The sequence below is a fragment of the Salvelinus fontinalis genome, chromosome 6, assembly GCF_029448725.1.
Source record: "Salvelinus fontinalis isolate EN_2023a chromosome 6, ASM2944872v1, whole genome shotgun sequence".
NCBI lineage: Eukaryota > Metazoa > Chordata > Actinopteri > Salmoniformes > Salmonidae > Salvelinus > Salvelinus fontinalis.
Window position 1 is genome coordinate 18,817,219 of NC_074670.1, and position 22,330 is coordinate 18,839,548.

At 46.7% G+C, this 22,330-nt stretch overlaps 1 long non-coding RNA gene across 2 annotated transcripts in view; it reads right to left on the bottom strand.

Moving 5' to 3' along the window:
* LOC129857292 (uncharacterized) overlaps positions 1 to 20,147 on the bottom strand; it is a 38,454-nt gene extending 18,307 nt beyond the window's left edge. For both annotated transcript variants that reach the window (XR_008759893.1, XR_008759894.1), the window contains exons 1-2: positions 19,601 to 20,147; positions 6,240 to 6,309 (exon numbers count right to left, since the gene is read on the bottom strand). This is a non-coding gene — a long non-coding RNA (uncharacterized LOC129857292). The remainder of the gene's footprint in view (positions 1 to 6,239; positions 6,310 to 19,600) is intronic.
* Positions 20,148 to 22,330: the final 2,183 nt, after the last annotated feature.

Genomic DNA, 22,330 nt, shown 5'->3' on the forward strand with positions numbered 1-22,330 from the left:
GGGCTCTGATCAGCCATGTGGATAAAATACCCACTGATCCAATCAGTGATATCCAGATCTCTCTGTGTCACAATGATGGAGATACAGAGACAAAGAAAAAAATGGCAGCTCCTTGTCCTCACTAAAAAGACAGAGGATACAACAATTACAGAGACAAGACCACAGAAGGAGAGAGAGGGAGAAAACGCAACCTTCCGCGCTCGACACGTCAGGCATTTGACAAAGGTGCATCTGTCTGGGACGGCAGCAGGAGAAAGGCGTTGTGGGTATGATAAAGAACAGCGCCGAATCAGCAGAATTCTGATATATGCCCCCTTTTGTCCCTTCCAGGAGAGGAGAGGAGCCACAACGCAATGCGGATGCCTGTTGTCTTAGCTACTATCCCAGACACACTGGGGGGACGAGAGGAGGCAGGGGGGAGGGAGAGGGAGGTTGGTTGCGTTAGCGGGAAGGGGGGATGCAGTAGGAGAGGAGGGGGGCTTCTGTGAGGGTGGTGAGGGGTTGGCTGTTCGCAGACAACTGATATATTTATCTGACTGTGACTGCAAACCTCAGGAAAACGGAACACAAAGAGTACATGTTCCGGAGTGATATGAGAGACAAGAACACAGACAAGAGAGCCATAGACATGGATCATGTTACACAGAATGAATGTGGATGCATGACACCCAGTTACATAGCTAGAATGATTAGGTATTTGAATGTTATAAGATATTGTTACCCTGTATGAAAGTAAAGGAGGGAGAGGAGAGACTAGAATAATGTTACCACTGTGCAGGATGGCAGGCATTAGTGAATTCTCTATTATTTCAGACGAGCGGGCAAATTCTGGGTATCATCGATCAGAACCACAGAGCCAGAGGACACAGAGCAAAGGCTGCAGAACAATGACAGTCTAGTAACGACTGAAAATGACCGCTTGTACTAGTTTTAGCCAGTAGAATCCAGTCAAATGGCTGCAGTAAAGAGGGAATGCAGTATAGAGGTGTGTTATCGTGTGGAGTATGATACAATATGATATTGGATCTGAAGGTCTAGTTAAGGACTTTAAGAGGCACCTATAGAGGGAGAGCTCTGGGACAGTATTTTGGCCGTTAAGGAAAGGTAGTCTACAGTAAGTGCACTGTGCAGTGTACAGTACATAGTACAACTTACTGACCCAGAGTAGTGACATGTAATAACACAGGGCTGTAGTGCCTTGATTCAAAGGGGTTGAAATGCGAAAGACACCTTTCAGTTGAATGTATTCAGTTGTACAACTGACTAGGTATCCCCTTTTCCCTTAACTCCCTGATGCCTGGACATGGAGTTCACTGATGCTGTACTGTAGGTACTAGACACATGCTGTTAAAATAGACTGATCTGAATGATACTGGTAGAAGCAAAAGAGACCCGACAGGAGGCAGCTCTTGCATTCAATTGAATCCAACTCAACTCAACCTTCTGCGACAGAAAAAAAAGCTTGTGGATCACATAATGAAAAATGTTCTCCATGCACAGTTCAGTTACGTTGTGTGTTCTTCAAATGTTGCAAATTTTGTCTTGTGTGACCTAAACTAGCCTCTGTGTCGTCTTGTGTGTGACCTAAACTAGCCTCTATGTTGTCTTGTGTGACCTAAACTAGCCTCTGTGTTGTCTTGTGTGTGACCTAAACTAGCCTCTGTGTCATCTTGTGTGTGTCCTAAACTAGCCTCTGTGCTGTCTTGTTAGTGACCTACTAGCCTCTGTGTCGTCTTGTGTGTGACCTAAACTAGCCTCTGTGCTGTCTTGTTAGTGACCTAAACTAGCCTCTGTGTTGTCTTGTTAGTGACCTAAACTAGCCTCTGTGTTGTCTTGTTAGTGACCTAAACTAGCCTCTGTGCTGTCTTGTTAGTGACCTAAACTAGCCTCTGTGCTGTCTTGTTAGTGACCTAAACTAGCCTCTGTGCTGTCTTGTTAGTGACCTAAACTAGCCTCTGTGTTGTCTTGTTAGTGACCTAAACTAGCCTCTGTGCTGTCTTGTTAGTGACCTAAACTAGCCTCTGTGCTGTCTTGTTAGTGACCTAAACTAGCCTCTGTGTTGTCTTGTTAGTGACCTAAACTAGCCTCTGTGTTGTCTTGTTAGTGACCTAAACTAGCCTCTGTGTTGTGTCATGTCCTTTCTCTAACAGTCCTATACTTACCACAGTGTTGGCTTGGTGGTGTGACTCCAGGGGTGCTTACTGTAGGTTGTGGTGACACCGCGGGGAAAGCTAGAAGGTTGTACAGTTATCTCCGGGCTGTTTATTATGTGAAACCATACAACCAACTACCTCACACCGCAGCACACTCTGTAGTAGCACTCCTTCTGCCACGTCTTCACCAGCCGGCCAGGTGTCTGTCTGGTCTGTCTCTCTGTCTCTCTGTCTGTCTCTCTGGTTTGTCTGTCTGTCTCTCTAGGTCTGTCGGTCTTATCTGTCTGTCTGTCTCTCTCTGTCTCGGTCTGTCTGTCTTATCTGTCTGTCGGTCTGGTCTGTTTGTCTGTCTGCCTTATCTGTCTGTCTCTCTGTCTTGTCTTGTCTGTCCTGTCTGTCTTGTCTGTCTGTCTATCTGTCTTGTCTGTCTGTCTGTCTCATCTGTGGGTCTGTCTGTTTGTCTAAATGGTCAAAACAGAATCTGTCTGTTAATAGACATGTCTGGTGATGATGATAGCATACAATACATACTAGGGGAGTTTAGTCATATAATTTTACAGAAAACACAAACACACACACGCACATCGTTATTATAAATGCCAGGAGAAAACTGTGCACAACTGCTACAACCAACCACTACTGCAATAATTTCTGGGGCACTGTTGCCCTCTTGTGGCGACTGACCTTGCTTTGTCCCCTCTTTCTCTCAGCTCCACTCCCTCTCAGCAGCACTCTAACAAGCATCACGCTAGTCTCATAACACAGTACTACCTAACCCACTTCACTACAGAGTGGCCTGAAATATCTATTCTGACCCCATAATGGTTTTAAATGCATTATCTCTTACTGTCAATATACACAATGTGGCTGCATATCCTCTTCTGATAGTTATAATATAAATACATTAATGAAATGTAATGAAATACCACAGTCAAAAATAGCTGTCCTGCATCATTTCTGTGTGCTGTTGTCACAATAGCTTTAGGCAAAATTATAGTTGATGTAGTTATTGAACATTTGATACATTTTAAAGTGCTTACTTCTGCAAATCCAAAATCAGAAAGGTCTTTGAGACGATTCTTGTCATTGTTCCTCTGTGTTTATGAGGAGCCTCTACCCTGAAGGGTTATAACCAAATGAGTTGACTCATTTAGCTAAATGGATTTCTGCTGTAAACGTTGAATGGGGAGCACAGTAACCTGCTCTAAAATGAATGGGCCTACAATGACAAAGTCACACTGTGTGTTTGTGCCATGATGGCCTGCTTTCCCACAGTTTGTGAACGGTACTACTACCTGTGCAATTAATACTGACGCATATCGTCAGCCTTGTGGATATAGGTTCAAATCCCTCCAGGTGCCCAGCTGAAGCCATGAAGTGAAGCTGTGAGATTGTAGCTATGCGACTGTAGCTCTGCGACAGATTGTTTGTCTCTCTCTGCCTTTGAAAAGCAGTCTGTCTGTGTTTGTATGGCGTGTGGAGTTTGGGAAGGCTGCTTGCGAGGGTTATCATCCTGCCAGCCAAAAGTTGTCAGATGGCATTAGCAAGAAGGAAACAAATAAAGATCAGTGACCGTGTTTTTCCCCACCTATATTTCTGCAGACCTTTCTTCAAACTATAGCTAGCTATCCGTGGATGAGGCTGGTGTGTGAACGGAGAGAGCGAGATAGACCCAGACACATCCATCCTCAGAACACTCCCTCAGCCAATCAGATGATGGCAGGGTTACCATGGCTATGCCAGCGGAACCATTCAAACGTTGCCAGGTGGAATTTTTCTCTTCCCCCTCCGTCCTCTTCCCTTCACGCCCCTCCCCTCTTTTGGACTGTGCTCAAATTCATAATCCCACCATGTCTGGTTCTCTCCCCTTCTCCTTTCCACCATCACCCTCTCTCATTACTCTCTCCTGTCCCAAAGTGCTCGCCACCGTGCCCCTCCCTCTCTCCACTCAGCTGACCTTTTTCTCCTTGCCCGCCCTCGTCACTCCTCGTTTCCCGCCTCTTATCCTTTTGTCACCCTCTCTCTATGTACCCACCTCCTTCCTCTTCCCCCTCCTCTTCCTCTGCTCGGGTTCCCCGCCTGCAATCTTTTTCACAGTCAAATCAAGCAGGAATGCAGCGTGGTTGTGCCATTATCGGCTATCCCGCTCTCTCTTTCCTCAGCAGGTCTGTCTGTGTGTCTGGGGGCCTGAGGCAATTCCCCAAGAGAGCTGGCCAACTTTAAGTGTCTGTGCTGGGGCAGGTGAGTGCCCCTAGAAGGTTGTCGCAGCCTACATAGTATTCTGCCAGCAATGGACTCCTAAACCCTCACAGACCTATACCACACTATTACGTACAGTACTTTGTCAGTTTCCGTCTCCCAATTCACCCCTTCACTTCAAAACCCTCTGATCATCGTAGCTATCCTTCAGTGCATCTAGAGGATGTATGAATAGGAGAGATATTTTGTGGTGAATGCAGCTAGCGCAGTCGGATGGAGAGACTGTAAAAATGGTTGATGAAGTGAAGACAGGCTACTGGGCAGTGTCTGGTCTGCTGGAAATCAATCTCTAAAATATTATTCACAGCGTGTACTATTTCCTTGACGTTTAATGAATGGATACATTACTGGACGAGGGTTGAAATTCAAACATCCGTGTTAGACTTTATACGGTAAATAATTAATTAATTAAAAGCCACTAATGCCACTCCTTGATTACTGCGTAAAAGACCATCAGATGGGACTAATTTAGCTATGTCATTTAAAATCGCCATGGTAATGCCGTGCAGACGGGTAGAGCTCCAATCTGCTGGAATATGCATTTGATTTTCCAGCTGAGAGCCGCATTGCTGTAACACACATTCATCTGCCCAACGCCAACCTTATAAGTACGCCAACCAAAGTGGCAAAATGAGCGTTGCCATGGGAACCTCTTCCCTGGAAACCCCTGGCTGCTTGGCAATGCGCCAAACCAATGGTTGCTAGGGCACAGCTGTCAATCTCTGCCCGGGCCAGGCTGGTGTGCCAGGCGTGCCCCTGGCCCCTCCCAGTCGGGGTGCCTTACATTACGTGATGTGGAAATGGAATTTCTGACATTTACACAAAGTGTGCTTCAGAGGCTGGAGGTTTGTACGGTTTTAGTGAACGGGTGGACAGCCATGGGTAACAGCATTCATGTACACTACACTACCGGCTAACATACACACTACACTGCACTGTACACTACAGGCTAATAACCTTCTCTAGGTTTCTCTACTCAAATGTGGAGTTTGAAATTTCAACCAAATGTTGTAATAGCGTCTTTGATATAAATACACTACATTTAAAAAATATATATTAAAGGAGGAATCTTTTTTAATTGCAGGCAGAGAATTGAGAAGAAAATAGTCATAGCGCTAGTCATGGCTATTGTTGTACATGGACTATATACGGCTATGGTAAAAACCATAGAATCCAGGAGTGTATTTGTTGTACATGGATTATATACGGCTATGGTAAAAACCATAGAATCCAGGAGTCTATTTGTTGTACATGGATTATATACGGCTATGGTAAAAACCATAGAATCCAGGAGTCTATTTGTTGTACATGGATTATATACGGCTATGGTAAAAACCATAGAATCCAGGAGTCTATTTGTTGTACATGGATTATATACGGCTATGGTAAAAACCATAGAATCCAGGAGTCTATTTGTTGTACATGGATTATATACGGCTATGGTAAAAACCATAGAATCCAGGAGTCTATTTGTTGTACATGGATTATATACGGCTATGGTAAAAACCATAGAATCTAGGACTCTCACAAGCAAACTGTAGTCACCACAGCACAATGGGCATGAGTCATGCCAGAAACAGGGAGGTGAAGAGACCTGGTTCTCCAAAAAGCAGATGGGATAGTAGAGCTTTTCTATAGAGGCAGCAAGACAGCTGTCTGTCAGACAGAAAACAGAAGATAAAACAGATTGAGAAACAGGAGATCTAAAACCATAGACTGATGGGTGTTAGAAGGGATGATGACTACCCAGACCCAGGGTGCAGGGAGTGAGGGATGGAATGATGGATGGATGAATGGATGGAGGTAGAGAGGAGGAGAGAATATTACCTCATGGCTGTTCTGCTGAGGACCAGGAAGACAGGAGAGGGCAGTCAGGTGATGGGTCCAGGTCCCCACACTGAAACACAAGGAGTCACAAGGGCTTAGAGAGAGACGTACTGTAGAGGTGCAGCACTATAGCTGCTGTGGAAAAACACAGTGTTGTTTTCCAGTCATATGATCGATGAGTGAGATATTTCTATATGAATGAGGTAGATATTTCCAGACAACAGATTATAAGTCAACATATGAATTATAACAGCTTCAATTTGATCCAAGTGTCAAGAAAGTAATTGCACAGCTACTTAACGTAATGCACACATTCAAATATCACTGCCAGTGTTTTGAAGTGTGACATTTTAAATGTCACCGTCAATTCTAACTGCTCAGCCTCAGAAGATAGATAAACACATGGTTCAGTATGACACACTACAGTATACATCAGTATTATGATTGAAATGGGAATTTACCACTGGGAAGTAGTTTCCTCTAACTTCCTGAGCTCTGACAGGCTTTCTTTGTCTTAGCATCTGACACGGCATGTTAAACCAACGTGCCATATATGAGGACCAATTTATAAACGTACACAGATTCGGGCCATGGTGGTGAAACGTTCCATGCCCTATTTTCTATGGGTCAGAAAAAGGTCATTGCTAATGAGGGGAATCAAAAGCAGGCAAACAGCTGCAATTAAAATGATTAAATTACACAATCAATTATCACCATCTACAGTAAATAAACAGACAAAATAATGAAATGAACAATCATCTATCTACGCTATACTGTATGATCTGTACAAGGAGGTCATAAATACAGCACTATAGATAAGAGTGTAAATGAATCAGAATAAATGTCACATGCAGAACTTTACTCAAATCCACATTCAGCATCTAGAGTGCCTGTCTCATTCAGTTCAAGTGCTTTCATTAATGCATTTCTACAATTTAGCCAGGTTGATGTACTTAATAACTGGGTAATTCAGCACAATGCAAAATTGCAATATTTTATACAGGCTATACAGATTTAATTAGCCACTTGAAGATTTTTGACAATCATATGCATATACGAAAGTACCACTCAGTGAATGACATGGGTCGTTTTGGTCAAATATATAGGCATTAAAAAAACGGACTTTTCATGGTATTTGAAGTATCAGAAACGTAGTGTGTTGAAATATAATCTGTCTCACACCTCCTCTCCCTCTTTGATCTTTCAGTAAAGCATCTGGGCACACATCTGCACACATGTCCAATCCTTAATATCAAAATAAGCCTCACTTTACCGTCTAAATAAACACGTGTCCTTTCTTCCCCATTCTCAATAATTAGAAGACACAGATCTCGGTGTATAAGCTGAGCCTCCTGCTTGTGCTTGATAAATATAACTTCAAACGGCACAGCAGCCAAACGGTTTCAGCTGGCCGGGCCGGGAGGCACAATGACTATAATAACCCCCTCCACCCCCTGGGACACACAGCCTAGTTCACTTACCCTCCTCCCTGAGAGAGAGAGAGAGAGTTAGGGAGGGAGGGAGAGAAAGAGAGACCGGGAGAGAGGGAGGGAGATAGAGAGAGAAAGAAAGAGAAAGCGAGCAAGCTTTCATGTCTGTGTGCACATGTGTCTTTGTCTCAGTATTCCTCCCTCCCTCCCCCCTCCATGGCTCTCCATCTCCATGTCTGTGTACACAGCGGATGTATAGAGGAACCTTTTGTACCTCGGTTTTAGAGAGGAAATGCGCCCCTCTGCCCCCCTCCTTCGACTCCTCGCCCCTTGCATTTACATTTACATTTAAGTCATTTAGCAGACGCTCTTATCCAGAGCGACTTACAAATTGGTGCATTCACCTAATGACATCCAGTGGAACAGCCACTTTACAATAGTGCATCTACATCTTTTAAGGGGGGGGGGGGGGGCAGAAGGATTGCTTTATCCTATCCTAGGTATTCCTTGAAGAGGTGGGGTTTCAGGTGTCTCCGGAAGGTGGTGATTGACTCCGCTGTCCTGGCGTCGTGAGGGAGTTTGTTCCACCATTGGGGTGCCAGAGCAGCGAACAGTTTTGATTGGGCTGAGCGGGAACTGTACTTCCTCAGTGGTAGGGAGGCGAGCAGGCCAGAGGTGGATGAACGCAGTGCCCTTGTTTGGGTGTAGGGCCTGATCAGAGCCTGAAGGTACTGAGGTGCCGTTCCCCTCACAGCTCCGTAGGCAAGCACCATGGTCTTGTAGCGGATGCGAGCTTCAACTGGAAGCCAGTGGAGAGAGCGGAGGAGCGGGGTGACGTGAGAGAACTTGGGAAGGTTGAACACCAGACGGGCTGCGGCGTTCTGGATGAGTTGTAGGGGTTTGATGGCACAGGCAGGGAGCCCAGCCAACAGCGAGTTGCAGTAATCCAGACGGGAGATGACAAGTGCCTGGATTAGGACCTGCGCCGCTTCCTGTGTGAGGCAGGGTCGTACTCTGCGGATGTTGTAGAGCATGAACCTACAGGAACGGGCCACCGCCTTGATGTTAGTTGAGAACGACAGGGTGTTGTCCAGGATCACGCCAAGGTTCTTAGCGCTCTGGGAGGAGGACACAATGGAGTTGTCAACCGTGATGGCGAGATCATGGAACGGGCAGTCCTTCCCCGGGAGGAAGAGCAGCTCCGTCTTGCCGAGGTTCAGCTTGAGGTGGTGATCCGTCATCCACACTGATATGTCTGCCAGACATGCAGAGATGCGATTCGCCACCTGGTCATCAGAAGGGGGAAAGGAGAAGATTAGTTGTGTGTCGTCTGCATAGCAATGATAGGAGAGACCATGTGAGGTTATGACAGAGCCAAGTGACTTGGTGTATAGCGAGAATAGGAGAGGGCCTAGAACAGAGCCCTGGGGGACACCAGTGGTGAGAGCGCGTGGTGAGGAGACAGATTCTCGCCACGCCACCTGGTAGGAGCGACCTGTCAGGTAGGACGCAATCCAAGCGTGGGCCGCGCCGGAGATGCCCAACTCGGAGAGGGTGGAGAGGAGGATCTGATGGTTCACAGTATCGAAGGCAGCCGATAGGTCTAGAAGGATGAGAGCAGAGGAAAGAGAGTTAGCTTTAGCAGTGCGGAGCGCCTCCGTGATACAGAGAAGAGCAGTCTCAGTTGAGTGACTAGTCTTGAAACCTGACTGATTTGGATCAAGAAGGTCATTCTGAGAGAGATAGCAGGAGAGCTGGCCAAGGACGGCACGTTCAAGAGTTTTGGAGAGAAAAGAAAGAAGGGATACTGGTCTGTAGTTGTTGACATCGGAGGGATCGAGTGTAGGTTTTTTCAGAAGGGGTGCAACTCTCGCTCTCTTGAAGACGGAAGGGACGTAGCCAGCGGTCAGGGATGAGTTGATGAGCGAGGTGAGGTAAGGGAGAAGGTCTCCGGAAATGGTCTGGAGAAGAGAGGAGGGGATAGGGTCAAGCGGGCAGGTTGTTGGGCGGCCGGCCGTCACAAGACGCGAGATTTCATCTGGAGAGAGGGGAGAGAAAGAGGTCAAAGCACAGGGTAGGGCAGTGTGAGCAGAACCAGCGGTGTCGTTTGACTTAGCAAACGAGGATCGGATGTCGTCGACCTTCTTTTCAAAATGGTTGACGAAGTCGTCTGCAGAGAGGGAGGAGGGGGGGGGGAGGGGGAGGAGGATTCAGGAGGGAGGAGAAGGTGGCAAAGAGCTTCCTAGGGTTAGAGGCAGATGCTTGGAATTTAGAGTGGTAGAAAGTGGCTTTAGCAGCAGAGACAGAAGAGGAAAATGTAGAGAGGAGGGAGTGAAAGGATGCCAGGTCCGCAGGGAGGCGAGTTTTCCTCCATTTCCGCTCGGCTGCCCGGAGCCCTGTTCTGTGAGCTCGCAATGAGTCGTCGAGCCACGGAGCGGGAGGGGAGGACCGAGCCGGCCTGGAGGATAGGGGACATAGAGAGTCAAAGGATGCAGAAAGGGAGGAGAGGAGGGTTGAGGAGGCAGAATCAGGAGATAGGTTGGAGAAGGTTTGGGCAGAGGGAAGAGATGATAGGATGGAAGAGGAGAGAGTAGCGGGGGAGAGAGAGCGAAGGTTGGGACGGCGCGATACCATCCGAGTAGGGGCAGTGTGGGAAGTGTTGGACGAGAGCGAGAGGGAAAAGGATACAAGGTAGTGGTCGGAGACTTGGAGGGGAGTTGCAATGAGGTTAGTGGAAGAACAGCATCTAGTAAAGATGAGGTCAAGCGTATTGCCTGCCTTGTGAGTAGGGGGGGAAGGTGAGAGGGTGAGGTCAAAAGAGGAGAGGAGTGGAAAGAAGGAGGCAGAGAGGAATGAGTCAAAGGTAGACATGGGGAGGTTAAAGTCACCCAGAACTGTGAGAGGTGAGCCGTCCTCAGGAAAGGAGCTTATCAAGGCATCAAGCTCATTGATGAACTCTCCAAGGGAACCTGGAGGGCGATAAATGATAAGGATGTTAAGCTTGAAAGGGCTGGTAACTGTGACAGCATGGAATTCAAAGGAGGCGATAGACAGATGGGTAAGGGGAGAAAGAGAGAATGACCACTTGGGAGAGATGAGGATCCCGGTGCCACCACCCCGCTGACCAGAAGCTCTCGGGGTGTGCGAGAACACGTGGGCAGACGAAGAGAGAGCAGTAGGAGTAGCAGTGTTATCTGTGGTGAGCCATGTTTCCGTCAGTGCCAAGAAGTCGAGGGACTGGAGGGAGGCATAGGCTGAGATGAGCTCTGCCTTGTTGGCCGCGGATCGGCAGTTCCAGAGGCTACCGGAGACCTGGAACTCCACGTGGGTCGTGCGGGCTGGGACCACCAGGTTAGGGTGGGCGCGGCCACGCGGTGTGAGGCGTTTGTATGGTCTGTGCAGAGAGGAGAGAACAGGGATAGACAGACACATATTTGACAGGCTACAGAAGAGGCTACGCTAAAGCAAAGGAGATTAGAATGACAAGTGGGCTACACGTCTCGAATGTTCAGAAAGTTAAGCTTACGTAGCAAAAAATCAATAAAATTACAAATCTTATTGACTAAAATGATATAGTACTGCTGGCTGGTGAAGTAGCCTGGCTAGCAGTAGCTGCGTTGTTGAAAGTGAAGCTGGCTAGGTGACCTCGACAGTTTCTCTAAATTTCTCTAAACTACACAATTATCATGGATACAAGGACAGCAAAGACAACTAGCTAACACTACGCTAATCAAGTCGTTCCGTTGTAATGTAAGTTTCTACAGTGCTGCTATTCGGTAGAAGTTGGCTAGCTAGCAGTGTTAGCTAGCAGTGTTGGCTAGGTAGGAGGACAGCAGCGCGGCAGGCGAAACTAGCTGGCTAGCTAACCGATAATTACTCAAAGTTACACAATTATCTTAGATACAAAGCTAGCAAAGAAAACTATGTAGCTAGCTAACACTACACAAAACAAGTCGTTCCGTTGTATTGTAATCGTTTCTACAATGCTCTTCGGTGGCAAGCTGGCTAGCTAGCAGTGATGGCTACGTTGCGTTAATTTCGAACGAAAATAGCTCGCTAGCGAACCTCAATAACGACGCAATTATGTTTGATAAAAAGACGGCTATGTAGCTAGCTAAGATCAAACAAATCAAACCGTTGTACTGTAATGAAAAATGAAAATCAGACCGTTGTACTATAATGAAATGAAATGTAATGAAAAGTTATGCTACTATTCGGTAGACGGTGGACGTTTGCTAGCTGCTGGGCAGATAGCAGTGGACAACGAGACGACGAAATACGATAATTACGCAGTTATCTTTGATACACAGACGGCTATGTAGCTAGTTAAGAAGAAATTGCTAAGGTTGGACAAATTAAATCGTTGTACTATAATGAAATGTAATGAACAGTTATAAAAGTTATACTACCTGCAGAGCGAATGCAGAGCGAATGCAAATGCGACCGCTCGCCCCAAACCTTGCCTCTTTCCCCCTTCCATTCGCCCCTGAAATGTAATGCCTGACTGACCACAGCACCCCTTCGGGAGGTCAAAGGGCAGACAAAACAGTCTGGTGTCATGGCAACCTGACTGCCACCATCTAGAATGTTAGGGGATGAGGGGGGAGGGTCAAAGGAGCTGTCAGTCAAACCTTTTTCAATCCCGCCATAGGTTTACAAAGGTTGAGGCGAAACACACACACACGCACTCAAACATGCATGCATAGAGGCTTAGAGTGCACCTGCATCCCCGAAACATTATAAAGTTTTATAAATCAGTGTCCATTCTACCAAACGTCTTATTTAATACAACTGATTTCTGAATTAGGTTGCAATGTATAACTGTTGACTTACAAGTCTGCATAATGGTAATTACATAGGTAGTTACTCAGGTATAAAGCTTAGTGTGTTTTACATAGAAAGGTGATGAATGTTCACCACACTGCAGAAGTTAACCTTAACCCTCTTAATACGTAAAATGTATGCATGCATGGCTGTAAATCGCTTTGGATAAAAGCGTGTGCTAAATGGTATATATTATGTTATACTATTAATATACAGCCACTTTCTGACTACTGGACTGTCTGACTACTCCCCTCACACTTTCCCTCAGCAATCTGTGCGTATGTGTGGCTGTGTAAACATCCTATATGAACATGCTGCTTTAGTTGGACCAGTAAATGGGCAAAAAATACATCATTTTACATAAAATGCAATCAACATGATTTTACACACAAATTGACGTATGGAGTGTGTTTGTGTCTATGTGTGCGTGTGTGTCAGACTCTCCTGTGTGAGAGGGTCTTTGTGCCTGTTTGCTCATTGCAGTGGCAGTGGGGGAGTTTAGAGGGGAGTGTAGGGGGGAGTTTAGAGCGATAAATGGGAGGCAAATGCATTCAGATCAATAGTTAGCTGAGAAAGGGTGAAAGTGGGGTTGAGAGAAGTGAGGGAGCGAGAGGGAGGGATGGAGGGAGAATGGAGGAGGGGAATAGAGGGCCTGATTAATCATTCCTGTATTGTTATTGACTTTCTGTTAAAGGGGTGACTCAGACCCAGAAGTATGTGTGTGTGTGTGTGTGTGTGTGTGTGTGTGTGTGTGTGTGTGTGTGTGTGTGTGTGTGTGTGTGTGTGTGTGTGTGTGTGTGTGTGTGTGTGTGTGTGTGTGTGTGTGTGTGTGTGTGTGTGTGTGTGTGTGTGTGTGTGTGTGTGTGTGTGTGTGTGTGTGTGTGTGTGTGTGTGCATGTGTGAACAGTATATGTGTGTGCGTACGTGTGCACTGTGCACAGAGTCGGAGAGTACAAAACCATCAATTACAGCCTTGAAAAGCAAGGGCCTTACCACATTCTTAAACAGTGTGCGGAATTTAGGGGGGAACCTTGTCTGTGCATTCCTGTTCTTTGGTGATTTATCCTCCTATAGTATAGTCATCTTGAACAGGTCTAGAAAATGCAATAAATATCCTGAAAGACAAAATATCCAATTGCTAAAAATAGAGGTTAAGACATTACATGTTATATTTTTGGACGGTGGGCCGGACAGGAAGTTCCCTGTGAAGGGTTAATGAACAGCTCCTGACGAGCCACCAGACACAACAGAGAGAAGAGAGAAGAGGGGGAAGGAGGAAGTAGAGGAGGAGAGGAGCGGAGGGGAAGGGGAAGTGTTGTATTTCCCAGCCTGACATCTGACCCATTGTCTGGGGTCTGGGAGGTTTGGGAGGGCACGGAGAGACACACTGCAGCTGAGCACGGGTCAGCCCTCGTGGAGGGAGGGCCGGGCCTGCCCCCTTCAAACACACCTCCCAAAACCCATCCTCTATTAAATACATGTAATCCCCTTTCTCTGTGGGTAAACACACAGATAGACAAACACACACAAATTACACACGCTCCCATACACCCAAAAAGCTAAATCTGGGACTGTGATCTTACAGCAGTTTGGCAGAAGTAAGAGTTGGGTTTTCTCAATCAGACGACATCACATAAGATATCGATGTTTGTTGGGCCAGATTTCCAATCAAATCTCTGGAAATAAATCTATTCGCATAGCTATTCAGAAAAGGAAAATGCTGACCATTTTAACTTACCTCCAAACACACTTTTCAAATTGAATTATGTGATTGCTTCTTTGAGCCAAGTAGCCATCCAAACGCTACATGGTCAAGCCCTCATGCAATTTTAAATAGTAAAACGTGTAATTGCAATTAATATTGACCTAATTGCTTCTCAATTATGCTATCATAACACAAATGTCTGATTTGACCCAACAGCAACATTACCTCCCAATTAATACCACTTTTACAAAAAAGCCCACAGCCGGAGGAGGGCAGCAGCATAGACGGAATGAAAAGTGCCATTCAACTTTACCTTGAACTTGAACAATGTGCCTGGTGTTTGGGGTCATTTCCTGACCTCTCCTTCTCTCTGAGGAACCTCTGAAGCATGAAGCGACCAACCACAGCCTCTCGTTTCATCTCCCAGCCCTGACCCCCACAGACACTCCTATAGCCCCCCTGCCACCACAACCAACCGCCCAGACACACTCAGGAGGCTTTACTTCACTATTCACAATCAATTACTACAAGGTTGGTTTGCTTTGTCACAATATTGTAGGGGGTATCACAACAGTCTTTTAAATTGGGCATTCTGCAGCCGTGACGGTGGGAACTGGGAGTTAGAACTCAGAAACGGCCCAGCGGCCATGGCAGTCCAGCCAGTCACTATAAGACATGTCTGAGCAATGGAGATATCCAGAGACCCTTACAGTAGTGAGTGCCTACATTTACTTTTTTTCCCATACTGGTCCCCTGTGGGAATGGAACCCACTATCCTGGCGTTGCAAGTGCCATGCTCTACCAACTGAGCAGCACTACCTCCCTGTGCTTCTGACACCATTCTTTCCCTTCCTCTGCCTCTTAGCCTTCCCTCCTTCCTTCCTCCTCTCCACCCTACCTCCCCTCCTCCCTTCCTCTGCCTCTTCACCTCCCCTCCTTCTCTCTTCGTCTGGCACCAGGGCCCATAGCACCAAAGGGTGTTGCTCTGTAAATACGGCCGGCTAGCGCCACCGATGGTACTGCGGAGCATAGCTGAGCAGAAAACAGGGGTAGACTGTGAAGGCTTGTGAGCCGTGTCAATATGGCAGCCAGACAGCCAGCCAGCAGGCCTGACTCACAGTCACACCACACCAACGCTATACGCCATGAGTTATCTGATAGACAGTATCGGCCGCTGCCTGTGTATGCCATGTTTATGGTTGTATATGTTTCTGTGTGCTATCTTAATAATGTTCTGTGTTTGCTTCACAGCCAGCATCTCTGGGAGCTCCCCTAGTCTGTTAGACAGTCTTGTGAAGGACCCGAGATAGTTCTGGAATTTTTGCCTCAGCAGGAAGGTATGCTGGCATGTGACGATCAGCAATATGCATATCAATGTTAGTGGGAGCTGAATCAGTGGTGTCTGACCATGATAGTCCAGCGGGACATGTGAGGTAGATGTCATGTACGCTAGATGATAAGAACAGGTAGAATCTGATGACATAGACAATGGCCATTCCTTAGGAACTCAGCTCAATTAATCATAGAGTACTAGAAACACTGAAAGCAGGAGTGAGAGCTGTACTGCTAGATTTATATAACACACGCATGCGCACCAGCACACACACACACACACCGTCTCGCTTCCCTTTCAACCCACCCCCAACACCTCGGGCCTTAGATGTCTGTGAGAGAGGGAGAAGGGGGAGAGGATTAGGATCAGAACTAGAGAAGGGAACAGGGAGAAAGAAAGAAAGTAAGAAAGAAAGAAAGAGGGACGGAGGGAGGGAGGGAGGGAGGGAGGGAGGGAGGGAGGGGAAACATGGTGAGACTGAGAAGGATCAGGAGAGAGATAGAAAGAGAGAGAGAGAGAGAGAGAGAGAGAGAGAGAGAGAGAGAGAGAGAGAGAGAGAGAGAGAGAGAGAGAGAGAGAGAGAGAGAGAGAGAGAGGGAGGGAGGGAGGGTGGGTGGATGGGGGAGGAGAGAGACAGACATGGTGGAGAGGGAGAAGAGAGAGCAGAGAGAGAGACAGGGAGTGAGGGCAGGTGGGTGGGGGAGGAGAGAGACAGACATGGTGGAGAGGGAGAAGAGAGAGCAGAGAGAGAGAGAGAGAGGGAGGGCGGGTGGGGGAGGAGAGAGACAGACATGGTGGAGAGGGAGAAGAGAGAGCAGAGAGAGAGAGAGAGAAAGAGAGAGAGGGAGGGCGGGTGGGGGAGGAGAGAGACAGACATGGTGGAGAGGGAGAAGAGAGAGCGGAGAGTTTGCCGAGGTAAGAGGCAAAGCTGTGACCTACTAATGCAGAACTGAGGAATTCTCACTGCCAACTCGAAACACATTCCTCCCGCCTGTACAGTTTAACCCCCACACCACCACCACTACCACCGCCTCAATCTACAGTACACACACGGGACAAAACTACACTATACAATTTTCACAAAAATGTACAGTACCACAAGAATGTAGCCATTCATACACCTATAACTTTACGAGGGGTTGTCCACGAAGAGAGAGACTCCGAGAGAAGGTAATATTGTGTCCGAACAATGACAATGGTGTAATTTGAAGTGATGTGTGTAATTCAAGGTGAACACATTTTTTAAAGGTATTAGATCATCAATTACTGAACATAATGGCATAAATACTTCAGAAGAGGTATGAAGAGTAGTTAAAGAGGCTTTCTAGTTCCATAAAAATGTAATACATTCTGGATACATAATACCTGACTTATCATAATACCTTTTCACCTCTCTGCTACTGTATATGCCCTGATATACGTAAAGTATTTCCCAGCCTAAGTCTAAAATACCGGTTATTAACTAACCCATTAACTAACCTAAACCAACCCAGACAAGAATGTACTGGAACCCTGGGTGTGACCCCCCCCCCACACACATACACCTCTCACTCTTGGGTCTTTCATATGTGCTGATTTCTGTGTGCAAATTGATGTCGAAGCTCCTATACATCAATGTACTCAAATACAACTTGGACTTAAGTGTTAGTACAATACACAGTATGGACACATCAAATCCAATTGAAAAAAAAATTTGATTCCATTTTATTGACGAAAACGAGGTGTGCTACCGAGTGCTCTAAAACATACGAGCTAGTAACTCAATTTACCCACGGCAACAGACACACAGAGACACTGGAGGACTGAAGCACTATATGAAAAGAAACACACAAATAATTCAGTATTTATGAAAAAGGCCCCATTAGGCAATATGAATCCAAACAGACTCACAGCTCGTCTGGTTCTGCCTTGTTTCAGCGGTCTGTGTCCTCGTCAAGCTGAGGCAGACACATAGTGACACAACTGGAACAATGATTCCGGGGGGGGGGGGTTCTCTCACCCAGATCCTGAGAGTGGGAATACATCCATGATGGTCACATGCTGCTTTTTCTATCTATGCCCCAGTCAGTCAGTCAGTCAGTCAGTCAGTCATTCCCTCCATAGTGGACCCAGTAGTCTGTTGTGCGTTCTGTAGCAGGCTAGTAGCCCACCCCCCCTCAGAGTCAGACAAGTACTAGCTGTATAATTGATAGCGCTGGCTGAGTTATGCTTCATAAAGGGAAGCACATTAGTGGCCTCATCCACTGCAGCACTGACGCTGAGACGGCTGGGAGAGCCTGAGGAACTGACGTCAAGCTAGAGCCGGTTCAAATATTTAACGGCTGGTAACTGATCTGTGGCATTCCATCATCACAGGCCATATATCTAGCAGCACTGACTGACCTCTATCATTTATTTCTATTGTCATATGAGGTGTGAGACCGTGGATCCACCACGTCGTCATAGTGTGATACTGTGCGATTTTGGACTAGCAAACAAAACATTTTAATTTCCAAAAGGTGCTCTCTACTACAGTGTACAATGCCTTTTCATCAAGGTGAAAATACAAAACGGCAAATACAGTAAACATATGGTTATCCACTCTGAGATGTTTTTACACAAACCTTAAACTATAAAAGCTTAGTTTGCTAATGTGTTGAGATGATGGTATAAACCATATAGACCATCACCTTCAGTGAGACTGGGGGAAGGACAAGAGAGCACCGTTACGCCGTGCTTTCAGCCCACCTGATAAGACAATAGAGTAGAGATCTCAGTCAGGCCTTTCAGAAAGCCAGTCAGCCAGGCCTTCTTTTCAGCCCTTCTACCCACTATTAACCAAGCCTGCAGGCGCCTAGCGGTGGGGTGTCTAGGCCTGAGCTCCATACTTAAGTCCCCAGCTTAACCTCCATTCAGACACAAAGCCCCTTAGCCATGGCTATCAGGACCACGTCCATCCCCGTCGTCACCCTCCGACAACTCCCAATCGGGGTACCCTCCTCTCCGTCCCTTGACCAATTTTACACCCTGGCAGGGCGACGTCCAGGGGTGTCTTTGTGCGCCCGTGCATAGGCCGAGGTACGGGGGCCGAGAGCACATAGCGGGTCTCCATGGAGATGTACAGGGCGGCTAAGAGCTGGGATGGAATGAGAATAACACACACACATCCATGTACACACAGCACACACTCTGGCCTCTGAAATTAAGTATGAACGGAGGGACACACCGACTTGTGTAAATCAAACAAAGTGAGGGTGGAAGCCAATAGCGTGGGGACGGACAGAGAAGGCCCACAGAGATTGCTGTAAGCTAGAGTGCCGTATTAGTCGATAAATAGAGAAACACATTCAGAAGAGATGTGTTTATGTACAGACTAACAGACAGATATATTGAGGACACAAACAGACAGGAAGTAGGGGAGAACGAGGAGCGAGGTAGAGAGAGAGCGGCGATGGGGATACCCCTATAATAGAACTACATTCACTTCACAATGTCGCCTTTTTACCAGTTAAATATTATGTCAAACTCATCAAAATGACTCCAAACTGTGCAGAAAATATGCATGCAATAATTGAACGAAGCTTACAACGATAAAACACATACATACCCATACACACGAAGATTAAACAAACAGAAAAACGGAGGAACATTAGGCCCCCCCCTCCCCCTTCTTCCCTCCCTTTCAGCCTCACTACTGGGCCCCAATTTCAGGTTTCACCTTTTCCAACATAGTTTTTGTTCGAACTATGTAAACTTTCAATGGGAAAATCCAAGCGAAAGTATCAAAACAAAATAAAACAAAAGCAATCATTGCGTTTCATTTGGGCGAGAGAGAAACGTGGAAGGACGGAGGAAAACCTTCCGAGGGGAGCGGGCGGAAGGAAAGGCGGAGGAAGGAAAGGGTTCTAAAGTACACACATGGACAGAGACACTTTTGAAAAACAAGAGGAAAGACAAGCAACGCTGAAAACCCTAGAAGACATGGAAAGAGAAACCCATGAGCGATAGATAGAGAAACATAAAGGAAGCAAATCATTTCAGAAACACTTAAAAAGAAAGTATGTGAATAACAAAAGGATGAGAAAAATACCAGCAGAGGTCGGATGAGTCTGGCAATTTTTCCCTCCATTTCCTGCGTTTTTGCCCGATTCCACCTCGATCATCCCTCGATCCTCGTTGCTCTCTTCTTTCTCCCTCTCCTCGTTGCTTTGCCTCTCGTGTTGCAGCCTAACCCCAGTCTTCTCTCTAGTCCTCTCCCCTCTCTCTCCTTTTCTGCCTCCACATCTCCCCTTCACACAGACACCTTTCTCTTATTTCTTTCCCATCTTCCTAGATCATTCTTGGAAGAGAGCAGAGGGTTAAAGAAATAAAAGGTCTGGTGGAAAAGCAGACAGTGGGAAATCAAAGCAGAAAAGGCAGCAGAGTGGAGGCAGGATGTTGGCAAGAGGTACGCTGCTCTGTGCATGGGATAGCTCACGCTGGATCAGCACAGAACTGTTTTCGCTGTACACTCGCTAAAGCACAAACACACCACAGCCAGGGAAAAAAGTATTGGTGGTGTAGCGGAAAGAGCTTGGAGAGAGAGAGAAAACGAGGGTGAGAGAGGGAGGGAGGGTAAGAGGGCGTCAGTCATCTAGTGTGTGTGTGCAAGTGGGGTAGGAATGGAGGAGAGAGCGAGAGAGGGAGGGACAGAGCGAGAGAAATAGAGAAAAGGGGTGGTTCTGAAAGGAATATCTTAGGGGGAGGGTAAGAGGAGTGTATAAGTGGAGAGAGGGAAGGGGAGGGGATGGACATTTTTTTTCTTCTGTTCACATATTTTTTCTCAAATTTCACCCATTTTTTAAAATGACCCTCATGCTCTCTCCCCCGTCCTTAGCTGCTTTGTCAGTAGTTCAGCCTCTCGCCTTCCCTTTGCTCCTTCCCTTCCTCTCTCCCTTTGTCCAACTCATAAACGTTTCTCTGGCCGTGCACTTGAACTCTGAAAGCTTTCCTCAGTTGATTTCCCCTTTGCTGGCCCCCCAGCACACTCTAAGAAACAGCCAGCAGACACAGTCAGCAGACACAGTCAGCAACACAGTCAGCAGACACAGTCAGCAACACAGTCAGCATACACAGTCCGCAGACACAGTCAGCAGACACAGTCAGCATACACAATCAACAGACACAGTCAGCAGACACAGTCAGCAGACACAGTCAGCATACACAGTCAGTAGACACAGTCAGCATACACAATCAGCAACACGGTCAGCAGACACAGTCAGCATACACAGTCAGCATACACAGTCAGCATACACAGTCAGCATACACAATCAGCAGACATAGTCAGCAGACACAGTCAGCATACACAGTCAGCATACACAGTCAGCATACACAGTCAGCAACACAGTCAGGGGACACAGTCAGCAACACAGTCAGCAGACACAGTCAGCATACACAGTCAGCATACACAATCAGCATACACAGTCAACATACACAGTCAACATACACAGTCAGCAGACACAATCAGCATACACAGTCAGCAGACACGGTCAGCAGACACAGTCAGCAGACACAGTCAGCAGACACAGCCAGCATACACAATCAGCAGACAAATTCAGCATTCACAGTCAGCATACACAGTCAGCAGACACAGTCAACAAACACAGTCAGCAGACATAATCAGCAGACACAGTCAGCATACACAATCAGCAGACACAGTCAGCATACACAATCAGCATACACAATCAGCATACACAATCAGCAGACACAGTCAGCATACACAGTCAGCAGACACAGTCAACAAACACAGTCAGCAGACATAATCAGCAGACACAGTCAGCATACACAGTCAGCATACACAATCAGCATACACAGTCAACATACACAGTCAGCAGACACAATCAGCATACACAGTCAGCAGACACGGTCAGCAGACACAGTCAGCAGACACAGTCAGCAGACACAGCCAGCATACACAATCAGCAGACAAATTCAGCATTCACAGTCAGCATACACAGTCAGCAACACAGTCAGCAGACACAGCCAGCAGACACAGTCAGCAGACACAGTCAGCATACACAGTCAGCATACACAGTCAGCATACACAATCAGCAGACATAGTCAGCAGACACAGTCAGCATACACAGTCAGCATACACAGTCAGCATACACAGTCAGCAACACAGTCAGGGGACACAGTCAGCAACACAGTCAGCATACACAATCAGCATACACAATCAGCAGACACAGTCAGCATACACAGTCAGCATACACAGTCAGCAGACACAGTCAGCATACACAGTCAACATACACAGTCAGCAGACACAATCAGCATACACAATCAGCAGACACAGTCAGCATACACAGTCAGCATACACAGTCAGCAGACACAGTCAGCATACACAATCAGCATACACAGGCAACATACACAGTCAGCAGACACAATCAGCATACATGGTCAGCAGACACGGTCAGCAGACACAGTCAGCAGACACAGTCAGCAGGCTGGGGTGAGCTAGTGAGAGGCACAGGCACAGGAGAGAGCAAGAGCGAGAGAGAAGGAGAAAAATAGAGACAATGAGAGAGAGAGAAACAGAGAGAGAGAGAAACAGAGATAGAGAAAGAGAGAGAGGGATGGAGGGGCAAAAATGGACTGAGAGAACCACAGATAGGGGGAGGGGAAAGGTTTGTCAACATGAATTCAAGGTTATGGCTGAGACCAGGTCAACTACTCAGGAAATGTCACTATCTTGGATCATCACGTTGTTAGGATGTCCCTCTACAACATTGAAGTATCGCTTATTTATTTTAATAAAAACTTGGACTTCAAAAACAAAGTGCAA